This window comes from Chelonoidis abingdonii, chromosome 3 (genome assembly GCF_003597395.2).
Source record: "Chelonoidis abingdonii isolate Lonesome George chromosome 3, CheloAbing_2.0, whole genome shotgun sequence".
NCBI lineage: Eukaryota > Metazoa > Chordata > Testudines > Testudinidae > Chelonoidis > Chelonoidis abingdonii.
In genome coordinates, this window is record NC_133771.1 from 186,600,790 (window position 1) to 186,613,428 (window position 12,639).

Here is a 12,639-nt window from a genome sequence, read left to right on the forward strand (position 1 = left end):
GAACAACAAACAAAACAAACAGCACAAACAAAGACTTCCCTCCACAGAGATTTGAAAGTATCTTGTCCCCCCATTGGTCCTCTGGTCAGGTGTCAGCCAGGTTTACTGAGCTTCTTAACCCTCTACAGGTAAAAGAGACATTAACCCTTAACCCTCTGTTTATGACAAGAGCCCTTCCCTTCTATGGTGACAATGAATGCAGGATGTCAAGTAACACAGAGACTGAAACAATGTTAATGTCAGCTTTTGCCTTTCGGTCCTGTTCCCCCGGACGGAGCCCTGCAACCCTGCGGCCATGCTAGCGCAGCAAGTCCCATGGCCCCGCTATCACTGCCGGAGTCCCACAATCCCGCAGCCCCGCTACCCTGGCCAGAGCCCTGTAGCCCCACTCTCCCAGGTGGAGCCAGGCAGAACTGCTATCCTGGCCAGACCCCCGCAACCCCACAGGCCCACTCTCCCGGCCGGATCCCCGTAACCCCACGGTCCCGCTTTCCCAGCTGGATCCCCGCAACCCCGTGATCCTTCTCCTCTGGCCGGAACCCCGCAACCTCGCGGTCGCGCTACCTCAGCTGAGCACGGCAACTCTTGTGGCCTCACTACCCCGGCCAGAGCCCGGCAATCCCGCGGTCCCACTTCCCAGGTCGAGTGCGGCAAGTCCCATGGCCCCGCTACCCCGGCAGGAGCCCCACAACCCCGCAGTACTGCTCTCCCAGCTGGAGGCCCCGTTACCCCGGCCAGAGCCTCGCAACCCCATAGCCCTGCTTTCCCGGCTGCATCCCCACAACCCCATTCCCCCCGCTGGAGCCCCGCAACCCCGCGGTCCCGCTGCCCCAGCCAGAGCCCTGCAACCACGTAGCCCCGCTCTCGCGACTGGATCCCCGCGATCCCACTCCCCTGGCCAGAGCTCCGCAACCCCATGGTCCCGCTGCCCCAGCCAGATCTTTGCAACCCCGCGGTTGCGCTCCCCCGGCCGAGCATGGCAACTCCCGCGGCCCTGCTACCCCGGCCAGAGACCCGCACCCCCCGCGGTCGCGCTCCCCCGGCCGGAGCCCCGCAGCCCCCCTCTCCCAGCTGGAGCCCGGCAAGTCCTACGGCCCTGGTCCCCCAGCCCGAGAATGGCAAGTGCGGCTGCCCTGCTCCCAAGGCCGGATCCCTGCTACCACCGGGAGCGTGGAAATCCGAAGTGCCCCCTGGAGAATACATGCCCCAGGAATAGGGTCTCGCACTGGCTAAAGCCGGCCCTGCCTGATGGGGCAAAAACATTGTCAGGGGTGGTTTTGGGTACATGTTGTCAGTATCCCCTCCCTCTGTGAAAGCAAACGCAGACAACCCTTTCACTCCTTTTTTCCATGCAGCCGCCATACTGTAGCAAGCATGCAGCCTGCTCAGCTCAGCTCATTGACACCGCAGCTGTTGTGTCCTGAATGCTGCTGGCAGCAGATGGTGCAGAAAGTCTGCAAACCATCGTCATACACCACTTCCACTGCAACTCTGCTCTGCTGCTATTGCCTCTATAATGTTGTCTGTCATGGGCTCCTGGGTACGTGTTCTTCCTCAGAAAATGTGCGCCATGCTAACCGTTGTCCTCCACTGCTTCTGCTGCAACTCTGCTCTCCTGTGTCATGGGCTCCTGGGTACGTGTTCTTCCTCAGAAAATGTGCGCCATGCTAACCGTTGTCCTCCACTGCTTCTGCTGCAACTCTGCTCTCCTGCTCTTACCTTGATATCAAATTTCTCCATGTTGTCTGTCATGGGCTTCTGGGTACGTGTGTTCTTCCTCAGGAAATGTGCGTTGTGCCAACCATCATTCTTCACCACTTCAGCTGCAACTCTGCTCTCCTGCAGATGCCATACCACAGCAAACATGAAGCCCGCTCAGCTCACCGCTACTGTTGTGAGCATTGTAAACACCTCACACATTATCCTGCAGTACATGCAGAACCTGCAAAAGCAGGCAAGGAGGAGACGACAGTGTGATCACAATAGTGATAAGGACATGGACACAAACATCTCTCAAAGCACGGGCCCTGGCAATTTGGACATCATGGTGGTAATGGGGCAGGTTCATGCTGTGGAATGTCAATTCTGGGCCTGGGAAACAAGCACAGGCTGGTGGGACCGCATAGTATTATGGGTCTGGGATGATTCCCAGTGGCTGCGAAACTTTTGCATGAGTAAGGGCACTTTCATGGAACCGTGTCTTTCTTTCCCCTGCCCTGAAGTGGAAGAATACCAAGATGAGAGCAGCCCTCACAGTTGAGAAGCAAGTGGTGATAGCCCTCTGGAAGCTTGCAACGCCAGACAGCTACCGGTCAGTTGGGAATCAATTTGGAGGGTAAATCTACCATGAGGACTTCTGTGATCCAAGTAGCCAATGCAATCACCGAGCTGCTGCTATCAAGGGTAGTGACTCTGGGAAATGTTCAGGTCATAGTGGATGGCTTTGCTGCAATGGGGTTCCCTAACTGTGGTGGGGCAATAGATGGAATGTATATCCCTGTCTTGGGACCTGACCACATTAGCAGCCAGTATGTAGGCTGTAAGGGGTATTTTTCCATGGTGCTTCAAGCACTGGTGGATCACAAGGGATGTTTCACCAACATCAATGTGGGATGGCCAGGAAAGGTGCATGATGCTCGCATTTTTGGGAACTCTGGTCTGTTTGAACAGCTTCAGGCAGGAACTTACTTCCCAGACCAGAAAATTACCATTGGGGATGTTGAAATGCCTATAGTTATCCTTGGGGACCCAGCCTACCTGTTATGAAGCCATACACAGGCACCCTGGACAGTCGTAAAAAGCAGTTCAACTATAAGCTAAGCAAGTCCAGAATGATGGTAGAATGTGTATTTAGGCATTTAAAAGCTCGCTGGTGCAGTTTACTGACTAGGTTAGACCTCAGCAAAATCAATATTTCTATTGTTATTGCTGCTTACTGTGTGCTCCACAATATCTGTGAGAGCAAGGCGGAGATGTTTATGGAGAAGTGGGAGGTTGAGGCAAAGTGCCTGGTGGCCAGTTACACACAGCCAGTCACCAGGATGATTAGAAGAGCACAACTGGGCACGCTGCGCATCAGAGAAGCTTTGAAAACCAGTTTCATGACTGGCCAGGCTACGGTGTGACAGTTCTCTTTGTTTCTCCTTGATGAAAACCTGCCCCCTTCATTGATTCTACTTCCCTGTAAGCCAACCAACCTTCCCCCTTTGATCACCACTTTCAGAGGAAATAAAGGCATTATTGTTTCAAAATCATGCGTTCTTTATTAATTCATCACATAAATAGGGGGAAAACTCGCAAGGTAGCCCAGGAGGGTGAGTGAGTAGGGAAACACTGGGTCCGGTGGTGGATGAGGGAAGGACAAGGCCACACTACAGTTCAAAACTTATTGAATGTCAGCCTTCTGTTGGTTGGGCAATCCTCTGGGGTGGAGCGGCTGGGTGCCCCTAGCCTCCCTCTCCCCACACCCCAGGATCTTGGGTGTCTGGGTAAGGAGGATACGGAACTTGGGGAAGGAGGGCAGGCAGTTATACAGGGGCCACAGTGGCGGTCTGTGGTCCTGCTGCCTTTCTTCCACCAGACACCTGAGCATGTCATTTTGCTCCCCCATTAGACTCAGCATTGCATCCTGCCTCCTCTCAGCATGTTCCTCCCTCCTCTCGTTGTGTTCATTTCATGCTTTCCTGGACTCTGCCATTGTTTGCCTCCACACATTCTGCTGAGCTCTTTCAGTGCGGGAGTCTAGCGAGGCGGTCCCCTGCTCCTGCCCTGAAGGACTTAAAACAGCCCAAGAGAGGGCTGTGGCTGGGACAAGAAGCCTGGGCTGATTGGGGAAAGTAGGCTCAGCTGTGGCCATGCCCCAATCAGGCCCAGATGGCCCATATGAGACAGTGAGCCAGGAGCCCAGTCAGTCTCCCTCTGCCTGTAGAGGGAGAAGGGCCTGGCTTCAGAGAGCTGGAACCAGGGTACCTGAGTGGAGCATGGCTGGGGAAAGGCAGAGAGAGCTCCAGCCTGGAAAGCCCCAGGCTGTGGCCAAGCGTAAGGCCAAGAGGTACTGGGTGTTGCAGAGGGCAGCCCAGGGGTAGGCCAAGGCAGCAGGTCCAACCCCTCCTTGTCAGTGATGGGTAGGCTGATACTGCAGTCTGCCCCAGGGTGTGGGGCTAGACAATGACTGGCAGTAGCCTTATACTGAGGCGAGGTGGGAATAGTGGGTGGGGGTTCCCCAGGGAGGGGAGACCCTAAGACTGAGGGGTTACTGCCAGGGGGAAGCACCCAGGTAAAAGGGCACTGGGTCCAGGGAGGGACATGGGAGCCAGAAGACAGGCAGATCACTGGCCTGCAGAGGGCACTCTGGAGCTGGAATGAGCTAATTCCCAGAAGTCACCAGCAGGAGGCGCTGCAGAGGTGAGTCTGCTGCTCCATAGGGAGGACTGCACGAGCTCTGAGAACATCTCATCGCTAGTGCATTTTTTCGCCTTCTAATCTGTGCTAGCCTCTGGGACGGAGATGATAGGGGGAGAGTAGAAACATTTGGAATTGCGGGAGGAAAAAAAGGGAGAGTAGTATTTAAAAAAATACATGTTAGAGAACAAAGGGAAGATTATTTCACACTGAATCAGGTGACTCACATTACATAGCACATGTGCTTTTGCTACAAAGTTGCATTTTGCCTCTTATATTGAGTGCCTGCCGGCTTGATCTGAGACAACTGGTTGCTCGGCTGAGCAACAGAATTCAGCTTGCAGGCAGCCATGGTGAGGCAAAGGGTTTCAGATTTTCCAACCTTCATAACATGTGGGAACAATTTCAAACAGCAGTGCCCTCCTTTTCAATACCAAGCAAAGCCTGTTAGGTTGGCCATTTAAAAGGAGAGGCTGTGGTTTTTAGGGTGAATGTGCAGCACAATTCAACACCTTCTCCCCCCGCCCCAATTCTCTGGGCTGATCATACCTCTCCCCTAGCCTCCCATGTGGCTAGTATCAGGGAAGATCCTGGTCAGCCATGAACGGGCCTCCCCTCACCATGAGGCTAACAGCAGGGATGATTTATTTTCAGCCATAGGCAAATGGCAAAAGCCTGGGCCCACTCTATGCAAGGTTTTGTTCTGCAGTGATTCCAGACTACTTGCTACTGGCTTGGTGTGGTAAATTAATCATTAAACACGCTTGCTTTTAAACCCCGTATTATATTTACAAAGGTACACTCAGCAGAGGTTCCTTCTCTGGCTTAATGGTCTGGGAGCCAGCCTTGGGAGAGTTGGGAGGGTATTGGCTCCAGGGTGATGAACAGTTCCTGGCTGCCAGGGAGAAGGGAGTCTCCGCTTGCCTGCTGTGCGCTAGCCTCAACCTTCTCCTCGTCTGCATCTTCCTCATCTTCAAACTCCTCATCCCTGTTGTGTGAGACTCCTCCCTTGCAGGTGTCCATGGACAGCATTGGGGTGGGGTAGTGGTAGGGGCCACCCCTAGAATTGCATGCAACTCATCATAGAACCGGCATGTATGGGGCTCTGACCTCGAGTGACCATGTGCATCCTTTGTTTTTTGGTAGGCTTGCCTCAGTGCCTTAACTTTCACGTGGCACTGCTGTGTGTCCCTGTTGTAGCCTCTGCCCATCATGCCCTTGGAGATTTTTTGGCAACTATATTGGCATTTCGTCTTTTGGATTCTTCTCCCCATACAGTGATCAGATCCAGTGTCTCCTGTTCAGTCAATGCTGGAGCTCTTTTATGATTCTGGGACTCCATGGTCACCTGTGCTGATGAGCTTTGCATGGTCACCTGTGCTGATCAGCTTGCCACGCTGGCCGAACAGGAACTGGAATTCAAAAGTTCCTGGGGCTTTTCCTGTCTACCTGGCCAGTGCATCTGAACTGAGAGTGCTGTCCAGAATGGTCACAATGCAGCACCCTGGGATAGCTCCTGGAGGCCAATATCGTCAAATTGTGTCCACACAACCACAAAGTCGACCCATTGAGGTTGATTTTAGCACTAAACCCCTCGCCAGGGAGGAGTACAGAAATTGATTTTAAGAGCCCTTTAAGTCGACAAACCAGGCTTGGTCGTGTGGATGGGTGCAGGGTTAAATCGACCCAATGCTGCTAAATTCAATCTAAACTCGTAGTGTAGACCAGGGTTAAGGAATTCTAACTCTTGTTTCATCCCTGCATGTGAGCTATCGTCCTCCCTCCCCCTCCCTGCAGGGAGAGAAGAGCCAACAGCAGCTACACGGTTATGTGCATGTGAAACAGTTACCGCTGCACTGTTGCCACCCTGGCACTATATGGGGCTGTGGCTTTTGTTCCCTACAGACCCATGGGATCCGCATCCTTTGCTGTGGATCCTCTAAAGAAAGCCTTCTAGAGGAGACTGAAAGTTCATCTGTGAATGTTCTGGCACCCTCTGTCTCTGTCCCCTGGGTTTAATTCCAAGAGAGCAGGCAATCCTTTAGCTGGTGATGCACCTTCAGGAAGGCTCACTTCTCACACTGATGCCTGGTATAGGGTTTTTGAGAACGTTTTAGTTGTCTCTTCAGCTCACATGAGTGAAGCACAGATAATGTTTCAGCACAGCTAGCCATATGCTCTGAATGGGCAACTACTAGGAAGGTCAGAGGTTCATTATTTCATGTTGTTACATTTAGTAGGGGGTGGATGACCTTAACTTGGGGTATTCACGTGGGTTTAAGATGGTAGGCAGAAGCTCATTAGGCTAGGGACGCCAAAGAATTTGCAGACTACATATTCATGGTGTGACAGACTAGATTTGCTCCTAGGCTGGTTGAACCGCCCATTACATGGGTTTTAGTCGGAGTCTCATTTTTTAGGTAGCTGCTGCTCAGGCAAAGCGCCCTACATCCTCCCAAACCTCCACAGGTTTCCTGCTTTCACTTTACACACAGCACCACGGTGTGCTACATTTTCAGCCTCCCTTGTGTGCTGAAAGGTCATCACCTGCCTCAATAACAAGCAGTTTGGTCTAGAATAGATGTCCCTCTAGAAGGTGGATGGCTGAACACAAGTGTTGAAAGGAGGGAGCCCCCCCACCAACAGAAATCTAGTATTGTATTTTGATAGTGGATTTCTTCAGCATTTTGGTATATTATAGGATGTATCCACAGTCAACTTTTCTGGCTGGCCAGAGGGCTCCTAATTTTGTGTTGTATGTATGAAGTCTTGCTATTTTCTTCTCTGGAGTGAATTGGCTCAGGACTTAATTATTGATTTTAACTAATTTGAGCTGGGATCCAGCATGGAAACTCTGTGTGGGTGGGGTGAGGCAGGGTTTTGCAAATTGTGTCCTTTGCCCATGTTTTATAATGTCCCATTAAACAAACGCTGAAGTGACAGCTAGCGGTGGTTGAAGACTGCAACTATCACACGGAGGTACCTGCCACATTGAGAAAATTGTTTTTCATCAGTTTTGAATAAAAAATCTTCAAGTAGCTCTTGAAGTAAAGGCCTTGTCTCCAATATGTGGAAAAAATCCCTAACTTGATATAAGGCACTCAGTGCAATATAAGAGTTCCAACTTTGTGCAGCACTTACACAATTAGTTTGGCAAGAACGTGCGAACAGCTGCCCCATAAAGGCTTCCTGTCACTGCCACAGGCCAGGGACTTCATTTTGTGGGGACTCAGACCTACTGCCACATTTTATATATACCATTTCATTTCTCAAAAGTTGTGGCTGCAAAGTGATGTGGCACTTGCCTGTCATTGGTTACAAAACCCTAGCACATAAAAGCAAAAATCTTACACAGCCCACCTAATAAATAGACACATTCTTGTCAAATGTAATGCAATACATATTACATCACAGGATTGTTAATGCTGCTGCACTGACTTGAATTTTTGAATCATCTTGATTGTTGGCATCTAATTCTCTTCATGTAAGATATATGCAAATGGAAAAAAATTAGTGTATTCATCTGCTGACAGAATTTGTTTGGTAAAGTACTTACCCATTCTTAAGGAAGAGTAAGTGTGCAGTTTAATAGGAAGTACATAATAGTATCCCTTATAAGGTACATCTATCTGTAGACTTGCATTTGAGACTGGCCACTGTGTGTACATAGCATGTTTGGTGGTGCATTTACTATGGACTAAGGCTATCAAACCTGGGTGCCTAAAGTTAGGCCCTTAAATCCATTCTCAGGTGTCTAAATAACAGGAACCTGCTCTGTACCTGCTGTACCCTTTGTCTAGAGTGGCATTTTTTGGTGCTTCTGAAAAATCAGGCCACTCATTTGCATCTAAACATATATTTGACCGATCTAATTTATACTGTTCTACACTGCCCACAAGAAGCTAAAAATATAACCCAGGATTGGCCTGGTATCCTGCCCATACCCTCTTTCTCTACAACACTGGCAGTAGGGATGGGGAGAGGTATATAAACATCTGCATGTTTTATGCCACCCTTACACTGGGCTGAACCTCCTAGATCCTTTGAGGCTGGTTTACTGATAAAGTGGTATGACATTATGATAAAGTGTGTGTGTGTGGGGGAGAGGGGGAAGCTCCCTTTTACAGACACCCAGCCAGCCAGCAGCTATAAAATCCCTTTTAGTAGCTGTTCTCTAATTGCTCTACCTGTAAAGGGTTAAAAAGTCTCACTGCTATGCACAGGTAAAAGGAAGTGAGTGGGTACCTGGCCAAAAGAGCCAATGAGAAGGCTAGAACTCTAAAATTGAAAGTCTCCCCTTTTGTCTGTCTGTTGCTCTCCAGGGGAGAGGTGGACAGGGTAGCAGCTATGCTGTAAGAAACTTGGACCAGTTATGAAAAAGTCATCAATATCATACCTAGAAACTACTCATTTAAAACCTGAGATATGTAACTAGATCAGGAAATGTCTAGGAAGATACGATTAGATTTATCCCTTTTATTTTGTTATGGCTTGTGGAGTGGATTCCTCTGTGCTAACCCTAGGCACTTTTGTTTTGCTTGTAACCTTTACGCTGGACAAGAAAGCTATTCTTGGTGCTTAATCCTTGTAGTTGCTCTTCTGAAATCTAGCAATAGCCTGAGTTCTCAGATGTACTTTTTTATTAATTTCTTTGGTAAGAACAGAATTGGATTTTTGTGTCTTAAGAGGTTTGTGCACATGTTTAATTAGCTGGTGGCAAGAGCTGATTTCCTTTTTTCCCCTCCTCTTTCTCTGCTCTTCCCTGCAGTGAGGGGTGAAAGGGCTTGGAGGTACCTCAGAAGAAGGAATTCCCAAGTGCACCTTCCTGGGCTCTCAGAGGGGTTCTGCACTTGAGTGGTGGCAGCATCTACCAATCCAAGGTCCGAGAAAAGCTGTGACTTTGGGAGTTTTAATACAAGCCTGGAGTAGCCAGTATTAATTTTTAGAATTCTTGCAGGCCCCCACCTTCTGCACTTGACGTGCCAGAGTGGGGAATTAGCCTTGACAGACATAAAACAGCTTCTCAAGGGTCAGGGTAGTGTCTACTTCTGGTTGTCATACACAAATGTGGGTGGGTGTGAATGGAATTGGATGACAACAGTAAAATAGTGTCTAGGTACTGAATATAGGAGTCACTGGTAAGAACCGAGCTAAAGGGTACTGTGACCATTTCTGAGACTAGGCTAATCTCTCATCTAAATGGCAGACTGTATTTCTTGATAATTTTTTTGCTATCTTGTTTTAACAGCAGCAGTTTGTGCAAAAACAATAAAAAATAAAATTGCTATTTATCAGATGACTTGTAAAACAAGTTTCCCTTTTTAAAAACCCTCCTGGCTTTTGTACATCATTTGTGATGTGATGTTTCCTACTCCATCTACTTTTTATGAAGACAATAAAATATAACTTCAAAAAACCTCTTTACATCTGGGTAGAAATTATTTTTCTACCCTTCTCTCTAGTAACATTGTGATTGATGGAGAAGGGAGCCTGCAGCACCCATATCAGGTGGGTCACAACGCACAAGGCAGTGACAAAGAGAAAGGACTCAAAACTGAAGTGACATCTAAGTTGGATGCACGTCCACACCCTGCTTTTTCCATCTTTAGAAAACTGCAGACATCTGGGATGTGGCAAAATTAGTTATTCTCATGATATTCCAAAAGGAAACCAGCCCATTAGTTCTGCTTCAGTTACTACAGGGTACTGTGCCACTGATCAGGCATTAAAAGAAAGGTAAGTTTCAGTAGGGCAATGCATGTGATAAACTCAAAATACACTTTGCACAGTATCTGTAGGAAACAAGAAGCATGTGGGTGCTTTGTTTGAACCATTGAGAAATGCTGGTCAATCCTGCTCAGTCTGTCAGAACCAACCAAACCTGAAATTGTTTGTTTGCACACTAGAGCATTTTAAGTATGTCTAGGGCTTCTGCTTGTTTGGGTTTATAAATTTAATTTCAGAGTTTATTTTTGGCAATGTGGGTTTCATGTAGACATCCTGACTCTTCCAAGGCTCGTTCTATATACTGTAATGTTCCCTCGCGTGCTTTAACATAATACCAACTCAACCATCATTACGCTAAAGCACACTAGGAACCATTAGACCTTGCTCGTGTGCACTACCTGGGCTAAACATGCAGCACACCACCATTACCTTACTGCTCAGTGTAGACAAGCCCTTAGATACAAGTAACTATTGCCAGTGTTCTCCGGTGTTTTCCCCACCAATTTCTTTTTTGGATCAGGGTGTTTTAACTATGTTGTAGGTATGTCACAATTAATATTTTAAAGTCAGTTGGGGAAGGGGGATTGGCTCATTGAAAGTGTTTGGAAAATGCTTTGTTTATATTGCAATATTTTATAAATTTTTACCTGTCCACAACAAATACTATAATTAGTGTGGGCACACTTGTTGACAGTCTCACTACAGATCCAATGATTACATGGGCACAGAGCCAAAATTGTTCATTTAGGCCTAAAGGTGGTCTCTGTCAGTGCTGAGGCATATGGGCAAGGGACTGTTAGCAAGCATGTACTATTACTGATGGATTACTTCATTTCTAGTTTTGGCAGCACAGCATATTCCACAGGTGCTAAATTCACTTTAATACAGCCTAGCAAAATTGTACCAGCTCACAAGAGAGGGAGTGCTCCTCCCTTCCCCCCACCCAAAAAATGAATGCATGAGTAAAACAGCTTAGTTTTTTCCTCACGATCCTGTTAAAAGGTGTAATAGTAGATTTTAGACTGGCATATAAAGTTTGCATGAACATTGTTGCAAAAACCCCCAAACAAACCTTTAATCCCCTCCTCTTCCAATAATATAAATTCAAAGGCCTCAGAAGCTTACAACTGTGTCAAATTACTATGCTAGTGATTTCATCTGGAAATCTGCTATATCTTTTCACTATAATGCCTCATTTTTAGTGATCTGATAGCAACGTATACATATTTTTAGCTTTCCCCTAACCTTGGGGTGTTTGGCACACTAGCACGAGGGTAGCTACTTACAAGCTCTGCCATCTATTTTATGGATTCTTCATTTAAATCCTGTAACAGATGATCTGTTTCCTGCAGGAATTAAATTAGGTACAAGTAAAACTCCCAAAAGAAGCAGCAGCTTTTTAGTTTAACAGTTTATTATAAGCAAGCTGATCCAAAGCCCCTAAAATACTTAAGGAGTTGGCTGAAAAGATTTCTCAAGCATTAGCAGTTATCCTTGAGAACTCATGGAGGATGGGAGATCCCAGAAGACAGAAAAAGGGCAAATATAGTACCTACTATAAAAAGGGGAATAAGGACAACCCAGGGAATTATAGACCAGTCAGCTTAACTTTAGTACCCAGAAAGATAATGGTGCAAATAATCAATTTTGTAAGCACCTAGAAGAAAAGGTGATAAGTAATATTCAACATGAATTTGTCAAGAACAAATGTCAAACCAACCTAATATCCTGCTTTGACAGGATAACAAGCCTTGTGGATGGGGGGTGGGGGGGAAGAGAACAGTAGATGTGATATCTTGACTTTAGTCAGACTTTAGATACTGTCTCACACGGCCTTCTCAAAAGCAATCTAGGGAAATCTAGCCTAGCCAAGCCTACTGTAAGGTTAGTGAACAGCTGTTTGGAAAAATCATACTCAGAGCAAGTTATTAAAACAGTTCACAATCAAGGTGAAGGGCACATCGAGTGGGGTCCTGCAAGAGATCTGTTCTAGGTCCTGTTCTATTTAATATCTTCATAAATGATTTGGATAATGGCATACAGAATATAAAGTTTGCGGATGATACCAAGATGGGAGGGGTTCCAAGTGCTTTAGAGAACAGTATCAGAATGATCTTGACAAACTGGAGACATGGTCTGAAATAAAAGGATGAAGTTCAGTAAGAACAAATGCAAAGTCCTGCACCTAAGAAGAAATAATCAATTGCACAAATACAAAATTGGAAGTAACTGGGGGTTACAGAACATCTCAAACTAAGTATGTCTCAACTATGTAATACTGTTGCAAAAAAGAGAACATTATTCTGGGATGTATGAGCAGGGGTGTTGTAAGCAAGACATCAGACATAATTCTTCCACTCTACTCAGCATTGATAAGGTCTCAACTGGAATACTGTACTGTGTCCAGTTCTGAGGACCATACTTTGTGAACTAATTGGAGAAAGTCCAGAGGAGAGCAAAAAAATTATTCAAGGTTTAGAAAACATGACCTACAAGGAAAGATTGAAAAAA